Source organism: Ursus americanus, chromosome 6, assembly GCF_024610735.1.
Source record: "Ursus americanus isolate L20-20 chromosome 6, mUrsAme1.1.p, whole genome shotgun sequence".
Lineage (NCBI taxonomy): Eukaryota > Metazoa > Chordata > Mammalia > Carnivora > Ursidae > Ursus > Ursus americanus.
Genome location: NC_142132.1, coordinates 78,226,057 through 78,243,379, shown reverse-complemented (window position 1 = coordinate 78,243,379; position 17,323 = coordinate 78,226,057).

Sequence of the window (17,323 nt, the reverse complement as noted above, 5' to 3'; positions counted from 1 at the left end):
ACACAGTGCGCAGCTCTGCAGGATTGGGTTTAGGATTTGAAAGTTCAGTTGGCTCTGTACTGTTGGAGTAAACCTAGGCAGCAGTGTAGACGGCAGGAAGCATTGCCATCTGACGGGAGCGTGTAACCTGCATGTGCACCGCTCGGGACCCCAAGGAATCACACACTGTGTTGTGAACTTTAATCTTCTGTTTCTGAGAATCCCGTCCTGGATTAATGTTGCAGAAAAGGACCTGCCATCTGAGTTACTAACCTAGGGCGTGTAGCCCTCCCTGCCCCCCCCCCCCAAGTCTGCATTGCTGCAGAGGGTCACAGTGTCCTGGAAACAGCGATATCTTTGGCATGACGCAAGCTCGTGAGTAATTGTTTAAGCATGTCTTACGGGTCTAAGCAAATGGTGGATGGAGTAAAAGTTGATTTAAAGTGGTAGAAAGCTCAGGTTACGATGATCAGAGTAGGGGTGACAATTGCCCAGTACAGATATGTACTTCGAAATCTTGGAAAAGAATTGTGTGCTTTAAATATTTGCCATGGGGGCGCCTGGGTGGCGCAGCCGTTAAGCGTCTGCCTTCGGCTCAGGGCGTGATCCTGGCGTTCTGGGATCGAGCCCCACATCAGGCTCCTCCGCTATGAGCCTGCTTCTTCCTCTCCCACTCCCCCTGCTTGTGTTCCCTCTCTCGCTGGCTGTCTCTGTCAAATAAATAAAATCTTTAAAAAAAAAAAAATATTTGCCATGAAAAGAAGCAGAAACATAGCATGGTCAGTATGCCAGCCGCATTACTAGCTGTAGACTTTTACATAAGACAGTTATGATTAGAAATTTTAACATTAATGTTTGAAGGGCTGAGAGGAGTTCATATTTATTATGTTTTTTTTAGTAACTTTTGGAATTTTAATTTTATAAAATACGTGTGCATAACGGATCTTCACATTTAGTCACGAAGAAATGGCTGCTTTTAAAATACTGTAATGTTTACTTTGAATTGGCATTGGTGGAAATGGTTTCTAAGGAGGAAAATGGTTTGTGACCCAAGTTATAAATATATTTAGGCTTTTAGATTATTTAATCCAAAGCATTCACTGTTTATTATTTTTTGCTCAAGGTTTGATAACATAGACTTTTCCCAGGGTTTTCTCGTTCTTTTCAGTTGTATTTTTCATGTAGTGAATGAACTTCTGAAAATTATATCAATGATATTTTTAATAAATGGAATTAATTTAGGTTGACAAGGAAAGTTCACTAATTTAAAAAGGACTTCTTAAGAAATCCTCTAGTAAAATGAAGAAAGCCTTTTTGATGTGGATCAGTCTTTTCGCTTTTTATGCAGGGGTTTTTAATCCTGGACCACTCCTTTGATAATTTATTTATATCACACTGAAAGATATGTTGGGTATTTTTGTTTTGACTGTATATATCTATTTCTACCCGTATTAGTTTGGGAAAGAAACCAAAATATAAGCAAAGATTATATAAGTAATACCTAACTTACAGAGTCTTTTTCTTCCAACAGGTTTGGTGGAAAAATGTTAATTATTAATGGATTCATTTACAAACCCCTACACAGTCAGAAAAGCTACTACTAAAAAAAAATATTTGGAGGCGCGATTATCGTCCTGACATTCTCACATTCTGTGGGTTTCCCCTTCTGTCAAAATGAGCGAATCAAAATAAAATAAAACTGAGTGATCTTTCTCAGTGATGGGGCCCAGTGACTGGGCGCGAGTAGCCAAGGGGTAGAGAGCAGGTAATGGGTATCCACTTGCAGTCCAGAGTCTGTTTTGAAACTCATTGCTCTCCTCAACTTTGTTTCCTGTGAAGAGCCTGTGAAGTTCCTAGTCTCATCGGGCAGGATAACCCAGAGCGATCTCACCGCCGTGGGTGTATAGAGGTTGTTTCTTCTGTACTCCTTGCTGCATAATCAGCTATCCTGTGTCATCTCCGACATTGCTGTTTGCTTTATTTAGAAAATACTCTGTTAACAGTTCAGATCGTCTCTTCTCTGAAGGTAGCAGTATCTGCAGGTACGGTTCATGTCCTCAGGACTCTGTCGCTAATGAAAACCTGGGACCTCAAGGACTTCCAGGAGCTTCCTTCATTCACCAATTTTTGGTGTTGCTTTTACATTCTAGGCCCTCCTTTAGACACTTGAGGTAGTGAACCACTTTAGTTTTGTTTGTTTGTTAGTTTGTTTAAGATTTTATGTATTTATTTATTTGAGAGACAGCACGAGTGGGCGGAGGGGCCGAGGCAGAGGGAGAAGCAGACTCCCTGCTGAGCAGGGAGCCCGATGTGGGACTCCATCCCAGGACCCCGGGATCATGACCTGAGCTGATGGCAGATGCTTCACCAACTGAGCCCCCCAGGTGCCCCTGAACCACTTTACACAAAAAACCCCAAAACCCAAACCTACACAGTGTAGCTTACGGCCTAGTGGGAGGAAGACTGTGGACAAAGCAGGTGAACAAGTGGAATGCAGGGTGCTGGATGACGGTCAGAGTCCTGGCCTGGCTACGGCTGAGGGGCGGACGGGAGCGGGCGCGCGTGCGAGTGTGAGAGGTGCCCCGTAGCGCAGTGTCGGGAGGGCAGGGGAGGCCGCAGTGTGAGGGTCACCTCCCAGTAAGGACCTGAAGGAGGAGGCCATGAGCCTGCTCTCTCGGGGGCAGGAAGACAGAGGCCCCGATGTCCTCACTCCAGATCCAGGAAGGCAGGCGCAGCCGTGCTCGAGTGCACACTGCTGGGTCAAAGCCAGATTGGTGACAGCCACACCCCTGCTCTCCGCCACCCACATGGCTTCAAAGAGAACTTTTTGTTCATCTCAAGAAGCTTCCCAGCTCCTAGCAAGATGTGTCCCACATCGTGAGTGTGAGGATTGAACCGTGTGTGTTCGAAAGCCGAAGTCCTACGGAGGGACGGAGGGAGATTGTTTTCTCTGCTTAGCTTGCGGAGCCCCAAGTTTATGTCCCCCTCCCTCAGGCCTCTTAAGAAGGTTAAGAAAGAACTTTTCAGGAACTACCCTTTCTGCTTTTCCTTTTCTCTATTTAAAGATTTTTTAAAATCACTTTGCTTTAAAAATATTCCTGTTTTCATTTTATTGGGGATGTTTCAGAAGAGTTGTGCTGAGATTGTGTAGAAGGCGACAGAAGGCGTAGCTTCCAGGGAGAGTGTACGGCAGTGACAGAGACCAGGGTCGGGGCAGCGTGTCCTCTGTCCCCTCCAGAGACACTGGCTCGTTCCCTGTGTTGTGAATGTGGGGTCAGGAAAAGGCAGTTTGCTGGGGTCATTGGGGGCGGTGTCCTGTTTCAGTCTGAATAACGACACCTTAAATTGGTATCGGATTAAAGGAAGGCCCCCCAGGGGCTTGGGGAGGAGATGCTGGTCCTGAGCCATCTCTCCCACGCCTCCCACAGCCCGCCAGGGAGGACAGCGAGGGACCGCCACTGCTGATGTCTCTCAAAGTCCGGCCGGATTTTGGGGTTCTTGTCACTATTTGAGTCTGTACATGCTGTTTTTCCTTCTTGCTCAGAATAAAGAAAAAAAATTTCTTTCTTCTTTTTGGATGAACTCTTTGTCAGCTAATGTGCCGTTGATGCTTTTGTGACTTTGATTTTAAATACTGTTACGTCACCGTGATGCTCATTCTTAGACCCCGGACCAAAGTGATTGGCTGTGGGGTTTTCTAGGCAGACTCACAGAATTTCAGTGGCAACGAGGACTAGTTGAGTGTAACAATTAATGTTACAGTGTTGCCCCCCCCCCCCAAACGAGTTTGTGAGAGTGAATAAGTCAGTGTGTAGGCTGAGAGTTCGCCAAGGGGACCACACAGACTAATCGTTTTCCTTGGCACTGGCCGTTGAGCCCTTCTTGTTGAAGATGGAAGTGCACAGAGTGTAAGACTTGTCTTGTATTGATTCGGGTGACATTCGTCTTGTCCCAAAGATGTTTGTATATTTGGGTAACGTTTAAGGGTTACTGTCTGGAGTCAGTAAAGGTCGGGGGATCATTTATATTCTAGCACGATCTGCCACAGCTCTTGTCTCCTTTTGTCTTGGGTGCCACTCCGCCCACATTTATGGTTCCTGCTCCTTCAAAGTGCTGATTTGCGTGCGGCTCCCCTGGCCTCTCTACCTCGTCACTTCGGCTCTCGGTGTCTGGTGCTGCCTGGATCGGCGTCTCCGCTCATCCACTCCAGCAACAGGCCTTGCATGTCTACTCTGTAGACCCTGTTCTAGGTACGGGGGGTAGGGCGTGGAGCCCCACGAGGTCCCTGCTCTTATTGTATTGGGGGGGGGGAAGAGACGCGTGTGCCAGGTAATGGGGAGTTTTAGGAGGAAAAATAGAGCCGGGCAAGGGTGTGGAGTGATGGGGAAAACACCATCTTCAGCGTGGGGGTGTGTGAGTGCTGATGGGGCAAGCCTCAGACCCAGGCTCTCTGAGGGAACCGTGTTTCAGGCAGAGGAGCCTGCGTTGCAGAGACCGTCCAACAGAAGACACTCGGGCGTGGCTGGAGAGGAGCGGGCGGGGGGCATCGCAGGGTAAGGCTGCAGAGAGGAGGTAAGCAGGGGCCGGGCCGCACAGGGCCTCTGAGGGGTGTGATGAGGACCCCTGCTCTTGCTCTTAGTGAGGCGAGAAGGTACCTGAGTTGTACGCAGACAAGCGGAGTGGTCTGACTCGTGCCTTAAATCTTCAGGGTGCCCCATGAGGAGCGTCCTGGAGGGCACACAGGAGGTGCACGGAGACCAGTTAGGGGGCTCTTGCCAGAGTCTCGGCCAGCCGTGGACCCTTGGCGAGGGTGGGGGGACTAGTGAGGGGTGAGTAGGAAGGGGTCCGATTCTGAATACATCCCTAAAGAAGGGCAGTAGACTTTGGGTATGGTCAGGTGTGGATCTGGGAGAGAGGGGCCTGGCCTGAGCTGCTGGTGAGCTGCGTTACCGTTTCCTGAGGTGGGGAAGGAGGCAGGAAGGAAATGCCAGGGCTGCGGTCTTCATGAGTTCAAGTACATACCTGTTGGGTATCTAAGTGGGAATACCGTGGAAGCTGTTGGCTGTCTGAACCTAGAGGTCGAGAGAACCCCATCTGGAGTTACCTTTTTACTGGGAGTTGTCTAGAAGGGATGGTGCTTCAACCGGGGGGATTGGATGAGGTCACCTGAAGTGCTCTGCACGTGTGGTGGGACCCCTGGGGCTCCTTGGGCCTCTAGAGGGGTCCGCAGAGTCACAGCTTTTTATACCAGTACTAAGACGCTCAGTAGAGTAGCGATTTTCAGAGGTGACGTGGGACATCCCTGCAGAGCGAATGCAGACACAGATGTGGCGATCTGCTCTCGTCTGTGAAGCTGGATATTAATGTGAAGCTGGATATTAGAGAGATTGTCAAGAACGTAAAACACTGCCGCTGTTCATACTAAAGACATGTATTTTTGTTTTGGAAATGTATTTTTCATTAAAATATGTTACTTCTGTTGACGTGTAATGGGCTTATTGTTGCTTTTAGATGAATTCATAAATATTTTAAAATTTTCTCAATTCTCTATCACAGTAACTGTCTGCGGATATAGCCCTTGTAAATAAGAGCTTTTTGAGCTCCTTAATAATTTTTAAAAGTGTAAAGGGGTCATGAGAGCAAAACATTTGAGGACCGCTGACCTAGAGAGGAAACGGCAACAGGGAAGACATCTGAGAATTGAATGACCCTTTGGGCCCTTCTAGAGCTAAGGAAGAGCCCACAAAGGACAGTGAGAAGGAACCGCCAGAGGGAAGGACAGTGAAAGAGGACACTGGGGGCCAAGGAAAGTGAGTGTGTCCAACAGAAGCAAGAGGTCACCTGTGTCACGTGCTGCAGATAGGTCAGATTAAATGAGAACCAAGAACTGACCGTTGGCTTTAGCAATGTTGGAGGTCATTGATTTTGAAATGGATAATTTCAGTAGATGGGACAAGAGTAGGCTCAGGAGAAGGGAAGTGATTTGTATCTCAGTTAGATTCCTGAGAGTAGGAACTGGACCCAGCCTATCTCTTCACTTTGAGACTGGCCTTCAGATTTACCTTGCATGGGAACCCAGCCCCGGCAGACCAGCTTTGAGGCTGGAGCAGAGGATGTGAGCATGTGGTACTGGACAGAGTTGCCGAACCCCCTTTGCTGTGCGTGGGGTAATTGCCCCAGTTTGCATTCCCACCAGCAGTGTGAGAGGGTTCCCCTTTCTCCACATTCTTGGAGTTTACATAAAAACTTAAAAAACAAAAGGTTATATGGGTTATTTTTCCTAAAGCTAAGAAACATGGTTATAGGGGATTAGTTACTAAATAAGTTTTTCTTTCTTAAAATTACTGTGTCTTTCAAAAGGAATAATAGAACTTTTTTATATTTACTTCTTATATATTATTGATCAATATTAAATGTTATGTTTTTTAAATTTTTTATTTTTTTAAAGATTTTATTTATTTCAGACAGAGAGAGCGAGCACGAGTTGGGGGGAGCAGAGAGAGAAGCAGGCTCCTGGCTGAGCAGGGAGCCTCATGTGGGGCTTGATCCCAGGACCCTGGGATCATGACCTGAGCCGAAAGCAGATGCTTAACCAACTGAGCCACCCAGGCGCCCCTAATGTTATGTTTATAGGGGGAAAGAAGAGGTGTATTTTCCTCAAGTGAGGCTTAACCAGTTTATACTCAAGAACATTTATTTACACTTTAAGGTAATTGTTTATGTATATATCGCATCCATCAGACTGAGAACTTTTCATCAGTAGAGTGTGAGTTTTTTAGTTTTGTTTCTGTAGGGACTATCATCCTACCTGGAATACAGTAGGAATTTAATAAATGCTTTAGAAGGAGTAAGATGCTATAACATTTACATTTATGTTTTATAGTATGGTGTTAAAAGTAACCTATAAGTAGGATAAGTAAAATTAGATAAAACCTAAAGGACAGATTGCTTTTAATTCTAGGTTGGAACAAATGTTCCGAGACTATTTTGATAGGAAGCAGATAACAATACTCTTTCCCTTGCTTTGATTGGGTGGATATTTCAAGAATGGCATGACTAAACCAGATCCACACACCTTCTGTTTTTGAGGCTTTAGAAGTCCTCCAAGGTAATAAGAGAAATAGGTTTGACCTGTGAGAGACCGTATCTTCTTCAGAACTGATTCAAAGATAATTTTTTGTGAACTGTTTTTAAATTTGGGTATGATTGATACACTATATGATATATAAATTTTAAGTGAACACTTCAGTGAACCAACATTTCTCTTAGATAACATTTCCATCGCCCAGAAAGTCCTCTCGTGCCACGTCCAGTCATTCGTCCCACCTCAGAAATAAATGGTACTGTGATTTCTATGAACAGAGCTTAGTGTTGCCTCTTCTAGAACTTCGTGTACATGGAGTTATACAGAGTGTGCTCGTGTATCTGGCTTCTTTTGCTTCACTTAAAGGTGTTTTTGAGAATCATACTTCTTGTTACAAGTATCAGTAGGTTGTTTCTTAATGTTGATGAGTAGTATTCTGTGGTGTGAATTTATCTACTCTTCTGTTTGGGTGGGTTACATTTTTTGTCTCTTATGAACATAACTACCATGAACATTAACGTACAAGTCTCTTTGTGGACATATGTTTTCATTTCTTTTGCATATACTTAGAAGTACATCCCTGGATAAGTATATATTTAATCTTATAAAAAAATTATCAAACGTTTTCCTAAAGGGGTTCTATAGTTAAATATGCCCACCAGCAACGTATTTGATGCTCTAACATGCTCTGAGCCTTTGCCAACACTTGCTGTTGTCAGTCTTTTCAGTATCAGCATCAGCATTCTAGTGGGTATCATGTGGTACTTTGTGATTTCCTGTGATTTCTTTGATGATAATGATGTTGAAATTTTGTCATGTACTAATTGGCCATTCCTGTGTCTTCTTTTATGAAGTAATCTAGTCAGGTCTTCTGCTTTTTTAAAAACTGGGTTGTGTGACTTTTTTGTTCTTAACTTTTTATGTTTTTTAGTTCTGAAATTAGAGCTGTTCTTTATGTATTTTACATATAAGTTCTTTGTCAGTTATTTGTATTGTGAATGTTTTCCAGCTGGTGGTTGTCCTTTTATTTTCTTAACCATGTCTTTCAAAAGACAGAAGTTTTAGTTTCGATGAAGTCCAGTTTATCAGGGTTTCTTTTTCCCAGAGTGCTTTGCCTAGACCATGGTCACAAAGATATTCTCCTATGTTTTCCTGCTTTATACTTTTAGCTTTTATGGTTAATTCTATGTGTGGTGTGGAGGTGAGGATTCATTCCTTGTTCCATGTGGTTATCAGTTTGTTGCCGCCCAATTTGTTGGAAAGGCTATCCTTATACCCACTGAATTATTTTGGTACTTTGGTCAAAAAAATCAGTTGACCATAAGGCTGTACATCTGTTTTTGGCCTCTGTTATGCTTCACTGTTTATTCATCTGTCCTTACTCCTTTATTGTATTTTGTTGAGGAATTTTGCACATGTGTTTTTTTGAGTGATATACTACTGTAGTTTTCTTTTATCGTCTTTGTCTGGTTTTTCTATTGAGATCATGTTGATACATGCTTTCCACATGTTTATTTATCTGTGTCTTTGAACTTAAAATGCATGTTTGGTAGATCCTATGTAGTTGGGGATTGCTTTTTTGTGTATTCTGACAGTCTTCGCCTTTTAATTGAAATGTTTAGTCGATTTACCATAATTATTGATGTGGTTAATTTTAGATCTACCGTTTTTTTGTTTCTTACTTGTCTCATCCTGTAGACATTTTTAATCCTGTATCCGTTTTTCTAATTTCTCTTTGTTGAATTAGATAGGTTTAATTTCTCTCTTAGGTTTTCAGCTCTACCTCTTTACCTTGTTCTTGTAGTTTCTGTACAGATTACAATATTCATCTATAATAAGTCTTTTTTGAATGAAGATTTTACTACTTTGTGTAAAAAAATGTATGAAACCTACAATATGGTTTCATTTTCCTCTTCTTGTTCATTGTACTGTCCTCATACATTTTATATCCGTATATGTTATGGGTACTAATACAGTTGCATAGCTTTTATACAGTATACATGGAGTATATATAAATAGTATGTGTACACACAGTTAATACAGTATCTGTAACAAGTAGGTCTTAAGGAAATTAGGGGGTTTTTCATGTCTACGTATACATTTACTTCTTCCAAGGCTCTTCATTCCTTTCTGTAGATTCAGATTTTCATCGGGTACCACTTCTGTTCTTCCTGGAGAGTTTCCCCCCGGCATTTCTCGCAGTGTGGGGCTATTGGCAACAGATTGTCTCAGTTTTCGTTTATATGAAGAGTCTTTATTTTTCCTTTATTTTTGGAGGGCTTTTGTTGTACATAGAATTCTAGGTCGACAGTTTTTCTTTGTTTTTCCCCCCGTTCAGTTCTTTAAAGATGTTGTTTGCTGTCTTTCTGATGAGCTGTTGGCTGTATTCTTATTACTGTTCTCTGTCTTTTCTTCTCTGGTCACGTCTACACATTTTTGTTGTTGTATCTTTGGTTTTCATGGTTAGGTGACATTTTCTTGTGGCTAACTGAATATCCTGCTCTGGTATATTGCTGTTTTTACTCAATTTTGAATGTTTCTTCCCCATTCTCTCTCCTCTCCTCTAACATGTACATTAAATCACTTCATACTGCCCTCTGGTATTAGAAGCTCTTTTTTTTTTTTAAATAAAGATTTTATTTATTTATTTGAGAGAGAGAGAGAGCTAGTGGTGGGGGAGAGGGCAGATGGAGAAGACGAGGACTCCCTGCTGAGCAGGGAGCCTGATGCGGGGCTCGATCCCAGGACCCCGGGGTTCACGACCTAAGCCAAAGGCAGGCACTTGATGACTAAGCCACCTAGGCGCCCCAGAAGCTGTTTTTAAACCATTGTTTTTTTTTCTCTGTGCTACAGCCTGGAGTATTTGTATTGACATGTCTTAAAGTTCACCAGTCCTTTGTCATTATTGTGTTATTGTGTCCACACTGATAATCTCTATATCTGATCTATTGTTCATTTCAGATACTGTAGTTTTCAGTTCTAGAATTTCCATTTGGTTCTTTTTTTTTTCTTTCTTAAATCTCTTCTGAAACATCCTATTTCTTTACCCATTCTGTCATTCTGTAAATTCTTCAATATATTTAGCATTGTTATTTTAAAATCTTTGTCTTCTGATGCAATTTTCTGGGTTACGGGTAGGTCTGTTTCTGTGAACCGCTTTGACTATGGAGTTACATCTCCCATTTGTCTCACGTATGTATGAATTTTTGATCCTATGCCGGACATTGCAGATGCTATGTTGTAAAGATTCTGTTACGTTCCCCCAAGGCAGGTTGAGTTTTGTTCAAACAGGCAGTTGAATTAATGGCAAGTCAGCTTGCATAGTACAGAGGCTCGTCCTTAGGCTGCGCTGCATTTCTCTTTGCCTGTACTTCCCAGGAAATGTCTGCTCGCCAGGGGAAGTGGTCTTTGTGCCTTAAGCCAAGGTGCTGCTGTGGTTTCAAAGGAAAGTCTGAGGCCTTTATCAGGCCCCCTGGAGCGTCAGACTCTGAGATGGGTGGCTGTTGGAACTGGTCAGCTTCCTAAAAATGTTCCAACTGTTGTTATTTTCCTCAGGATCCTGGACTTGGCGTTCTCAGTTCAGTCAACAAATGTAGTATTGATTTGCAAATTTGGGACTTCACCCTTGATGGCTTCCTCATTTTGGGGACTTTCTTCCTCAATTTTCAGCCTCGCTGGCTGGCCCGTATTCTGACCAACAAGGCTGCGGTTTGCTCTTTTGAGCTCCATCTGCTGTGGCTTGGGTTGGTTTCCTCTCATGCGATAAGCCCTACAAATGTAAATTATCATCAAGTGCAATTCCCTTCCTTTCAAGGGCTAGCAGATAGTTTACTTTCCGCCTGGGTGTTTTCCCCTGCCTTCCAAGTTGATTTTTATATTCACCCACTGTTTATAATTGTTATTGGGTAGAGGTCGGCTCTGTCATTGGAAAACCAGTCTCTGAAGGAATTTGTTGTGTGTGGTTTATTTCAGTCATTTATGAAGAGGTGTCAAACCTCTTTCATTTGGAGCCTGAAAATGTCCTCAAGTCATGTATAATGGATGAAACTGTTGTTGCTGGCCAATAGAGCATTATTTAAACACAAGACCGTGTTTATGAGATAGTGTTTATGAAAAGAAATGTAAGATGTTAAAACATAATCAAAGATGGGAAATTTGGTCATTATGCATAGGCTGATGTTAGATAACCATGTGAATTGAAATTAAACCTACTTAGGGCATGTACTTAGAGACCCCAGTATGTAAACATTGGAATTAAACTTCAGGTAACTACTAGGGCGTTCCTAATGTCTGCCTGGCAATTTCTGACCTGTATAGATAACCTTAAAGAGAGGAAACTTCACTTTTGAAGTTTCTCACCACTCTGAATTGGAATTGAAATAGGCTAGGTAAGTTTTGTGCAGTTTGCAGAGCCCAAGACCAGAGAGAAATTAGGCCAACTTAAAATATAGCGTGCTCCAGGAAAAGTGACAGTGTAGTTAGAAACTGAAATTAACACCACCAGCATTGCTACAGTTTTGCTTTTGTGTGACCACGTTCACCAAGGTAAGATGTGTCATCATCATATTGGTGGGAGTGGTGAACATTTAAGGTGGATAGAAACCTTTTTTTTTTTTTTTTTTTACTCTGTTGGCAACAGTATGTTAAATAGCAGCAGCATTGCTGGTTTTACATTTTCTTTCTCTCTAATGTTTCTTTGGAAAAGATTTGAAGTATTGTCTCATCAGCAGATTTTTTGTTTGAAATAACTTTTTTAAAAGCTCTTTACAAAAATATGTGATCATCATATAAAAAAGGAAATCCCGATGGCCCTTGAACAACATGGGATTTAGGGACACTGACCCCCCCCCCACACAGTTAAAAATCTACATGTTACTTTTGTCTCTCCAAAGCGTAACTGCTGTTGACCAGAAGCCTTCCCTATGACATAAACAGTAGATTAACATGTATTTTATATATTGTATGTATTGCATACAATGTGTCTTAAAATAAAGTGAGCTACAGAAAGGAAAATGTTATTGAGAAAATCATAAGAGAAGATACATTTACTGTACTAGACTGTATTTCCTGAAAAACCCATGTGGTTTTGTGAGGGTCAACTGTACCAGTAGATAAAAAGGAAGAAAATGAAATTAATGCAAATCCCTCTGCCAGGTGCAACCACATTGGGGGGCATACATCATTTTAACTTATTCTTCTGTTTTAATTTACAAAAAATGGATCACTGTGTATATATTTTATGATTTTTTTTCTGTTTTAGTTCAAGCAGTTCTATATGTGTGTCAGTTTGTGCTTTTATATATGCTGTGTGTATCTATTTAAACAAAAAAGAAATGGTTCAGATACTTGTTTAAAATCCATCTAGCTAGCTAGCTTTGAATTTGCTAGGGCCTAGGTTAGGGAACTCTTTTTTTTTTTTTTTTTCTTTCTTTTTGAGAGAGCGCTCACCTGCGAGCAGGGGGAAGGGCAGAGGGAGAATCCGAAGCAGACTTCCCGCCAAGCTCAGAGCCAGATGCAGGGCTCCATCTCACGACCCTGAGGTCATGACCTGAGCTGAAGTCAAGAGTCAGATGCCTAACCGACTGAGCCACCCAGGTGCTTCTGAGGAACATTTTATCATTAACCGAAACCACGGTTGTTTTTGTAACTGATAAGCTTGAGAGAAAAGTGCTTTATAAAAGAGCTTCTACTTTGACGCAGAATGGGTTTCCTAATGGGTTTCCTGCCCTTACTCTGCTTACTGGCACATGGACACTACCTTCTCTCTGGCTTTATCACATTGCACGTGGTACAGAGCTGCTCTGCAAAACCATGTTCTGCTGATTTGGTGACGACCAGGTGTATCTCAGTGCGGAGTGTGGTCTTGCAACCCCAAAGGCTTCTGTTTAGTCAGGATCTCAGTGCCAGCCTTGTACGTAGGTGTGGAACAAGGCGTCTTTCTGGAGTTCATAGTCTAGAAGGGAAGCCGACCTTGAGCTCGGGAGGCATTATCAGGGTGCCAAGGGTAGTGAAGAAGCTCAGCGTCATCGGCGTGCATGGCAAGTGTCTTGGAATGTCCGAGAGGAGCTTCTTGGGGGAAAAGATGTTTAGGTTGCCACCTTCCCAAGGAGCAACAGCTAGGGAGGAAAATGGCAGAGGAAAAGTCTGGGGCTGTTTTCCGGGTGTGCTTATTTGCCTCTCTTCCTGACAATTTCCTTTTGCAGTCACTTTTGGAACATGGGGGCGATTTTTCCCATAATTGTCCATATAACACATGTCATCCATGTAAACTGTGCGGTAAGATGGGGCTGAACAGTTCTAGGAGTCATCACGGACACACTGTTTTACAGCCTGGTTCTTTGGATGTTCATGACTTGGGATAAACTAACAGTGAACAAGTGAATCCCTTCAGTGTCTTCATCCAGGGGCGAGGCTGAGCCCCCCGCAGACTCGGAGCTTGTGGTGATGGCCCGGAGGTGCTTGCTGCCGGCTGGACGGCTGTGTCGCCGGGGCTAGCCGACTGCCACGGGAGGGCCAGGTCTGGCTGGGGACCTGTTTTTAGAGATGCGGCTCTGTCATCTGTGTGTCACCTGTGGTGCTTTCGCACTGTGACGGCAGAGCTGAGTAGTTGCAAAAGATATCACGTACCCTGCAAACCCAACACGCCGGTTCCAGAAAGTATCTGCTGACTGGTCAAGGCCTGATCCACGACCAGACGCCCCACATCACTTCTTTATTTTGGTTGGTGTTTCTTCCCGGATTCTCCACTGCCACTCGGCTGTTGGGTCTTCTCGTTGTCCCATATCTTTCTTCTCTCCCTTCCGACCAGTGACCCAGCTAAGCTAGCCAACCAGTGGGATCAGACTGTGCCACCATCACCGCCAGCCTTTGTCTTCGGCTCTTCTCCACTGAAAGTTTTTTTTTTTTAATTGTTACTTATTTGCGAGCAAGAGAGTGAGTGGGGGAAGGAGCAGAGGGAGAGGATGAAGCAGACGCCACGCTAAGTGTGGAGCTCAGTGCAGGGCTCCATCCCATGGCCCTGAGATCATGACCTGAGCTGACACGAAGAGTCAGACGCTCAACCGACTGAGCCACCCAGGCGCCCCTCCACTTCACTTTTGATCATTGCTCACTCTCAGAAGCTTTTCCCATCACTTCTTGCTTCATCGAGGCCCAGAGGAGAAAAAGCACAAATTTTGGCTCTAAGAAAATGGTTTTTTTATTTGTTTATTTTAAGTAGACTCCACCTAGCGTGGGGCTTGAACTCACAACCCTGAGATCAAGGGTCGGATGCTGTACCGACGGAGCCAGCCGGGTGCCCCTCCAAGAAAACTAAAGTTGAGCCCCTCCATTCGAAAGTAGGCATGTCACTGTACTACTTAGGCATGTCACTGTACTACTATGAACCTCAGGATCTTTTTCTGACAGTGGGGATCACATGCTGCATCAGGGTTGTTGCAAGGATGAGGCACGTACATGCTGTCGTATCTGTGATTCGTTCTTCTCTGCAAAACTGACCAGGCTGAATGACCAGCTTTCTTCACTTAAATGCATCTGTAAAGAAGTTAATTTTGTTTTTAAATTTATTGTGGAATAAGTGTGGTTTGTTTTTATTTTGAAATTTTTGCTCAGATGAACACTGAGGAAACTCTTCTTATTAAGTACGGTTTAAATAGGAACGCACGAATCTCAGGTGATCTGCATTAAAGTATCTCTGTAGCTAAACCAAAAATCAGTGCCACTGGATGGAAGCCCATTTAATGTATTTTTGCAGAAAGCACTGTATTTTGAGAGTCCGCGAGAGTTCCCACGCTAAGTCAGGAAATCAGAGACCTTTTTCTTCCTGGCTGACCGAGTTGTGGGTCGTGTTTTGGTCCCTGTACATTCTGTGGTCGAAGTCTCATGCAGTCGGTCGCTGTACAGGCTCCAGCAGCCTGAAGGTCATGCGTACCACTGACGTGCGTGGGCTGACATGTAAAAGCTGCGAAGCTACCGATGCCATGGAATGTTCTACCACGGATGGAACGTGCTACGGTAGCAAAGGTTACTTGTGCCCATTTTGTGTATTTGGAAAGGAGATCGTGTTTTTAGATCCAACAAGGAGAAGAAAGTAGAGGAACGACCTTGTGTTTTAGATGCTACTTGATGGTGAGCAAGAAGAGCGTTCTCGAATGACTCACCCTGTAGACACTGTGCTGAGCTGTGTCATGTGTGTTCTTGGGTCCCTTTGGGTTTGGGTTTCCTTTTCTGTAAAAGAAATAGTTACCTTTTTTACAAAGATCTTGCCATCCATTTGGGCTCGACAGCGCTCTGTAGAGCCAGGTGGGTGCGTGAATAACCCGTGTTCTCTGTAATTCCGCCCGTTATTCGCCCTCTGCCACGTGAGGATGTCAGCTTCGGTGAGTTCGGGCATTGAAACTTCGCGGAAAGAGCCCTGTGTGTGGGGAGCAGCGTGTCTGCAGTGTTAGCGTGACCGTGTCAGAGTGCACACGCATGTAGAACACAGGTATGTGAGGTCCTGTCCTGCTCGTACCCGGAGAGGCTGATGTTTGTGCTGAGGACAGAAGCCTGCCATTGGCAAGGGGGAGAAGAAACCTTGATTCCTCCTTGCTTTGTCGTAAGCATATGCTTATTCTTGGACTGAGGAAAAGATGAGGAAGGAGAATGTGGAATGAAGGACCACTTCTTTTTTTTTTTTAATTGCTTTTAGGCTGTGGAACGGTCCCGTGACTGGAGTCCAGGAGGGGTGCAACCCGGGACAGAGGTCTAACCCCCTCTGTTTTGGTAACTCCTGCTGCTGGTGTCAGGGTGGTATCTGTACACACAAAAGCAAGTTGCTATTTATCCTAAACACAGAAGTTTCTAGGAGGAGGATGAACTCCGGTCTACATTCCTAACAGCCTACCAGATCACGCATTAGGGATCTCGCCGTCTGCAGTGTTCGCTTGTTCAGATGAGGTTCCTTCTGCCAGAGATACGAGGACGCATGACTTGTTTATGCCCAGACAGGCTCCGTGTATACAGCTCCTACCACAGGGCCTTGGCACAGGAGGGAACCCCAGAGCATCTATGGAATGGATCCGTGGGTTTAGGAGCACGGCTGTGTGAAGCAGTGGGATGGACATCCTTACGTAGTGTTTGTTCTGGGCCTCTTGATTTGCTTCCCTGGTTAACATTTATTTAAAAAAAAGAAAAAGTGGATCATTCCTAAGAAAAAGCAGCCTATTTTAGGGACATCTCTGTTTACTTAGAAAATACTATGCATTGCTTTTGAAAATGAATTGAACTTTTTTTTTTTTAAAGATTTTTTATTTATTTATTTGACAGAGATAGAGACAGCCAGCGAGAGAGGGAACACAAGCAGGGGGAGTGGGAGAGGAAGAAGCAGGCTCATAGTGGAGGAGCCTGACGTGGGGCTCGATCCCGTAACGTCGGAATCACGCCCTGAGCCGAAGGCAGACGCTTAACCGCTGTGCCACCCAGGCGCCCCGAAAATGAATTGAACTTTTAATATGACTGTTTCCTCAATGTCATTTTTTTTCTCTTGCCCCAGAGCTTGCTTTTTACAAGTAGGAGCTTTCTAGTGTCATGGAAAGTTCGTTCCCATTTTTGTCCTTACAGAATATCTGATACCACTGATTTCATTAGTCCTGGCTTGAAGCTAAAGTTTGATAGACTTGGGTATAAAGAAGCCTGGGAAACAGGAGGTCCAGGTTGCGCTTCTGAGCGACCCTGAATGGGTAGGTCACTTAAAGTGTGGGTCCGTGTGTCAGCACCTGTTGCCGAGAGGCGAGGACTAAATTAATGAGGATTTTCCAGCTTTTCTTTCCACACTTTTCTGCTGGTAGCAAGATGGCCTGTTGAGGTAAGAGGTCCCTGGCTCACCGAGTCAGTCTTAGCCACATGCTCTGCTTGAGAACCGTTACTTGAGTTAATTTGTAAAAGCTATTGGTACTTGCTTAGAAGATTTTAGAATATTTATATTTGGGGATTGGGGGGCACGGCTGGGTGACTCAGTTGTTTAAGCATCTGCCTTCGGCTCAGGTCATGATCTCAGGGTCCTGAGTCCTGCTTCGGGCTCCCTGCTCAGTGGGGAGTCTGCTTTTCCCTCTCCCCCGCTTGTGCGCGCGCACGCTCTCTCCCCTCAATAAATAAATAAATAAATAAATAAATAAATTAAATAAATAAATAAATAAAATCTTTAAAAAAGCAAAAATAAAACAACAGCAACAAGAAGAATATTTATATTTGGATTTAAAGGGCCCATATTAGCAAAATTTA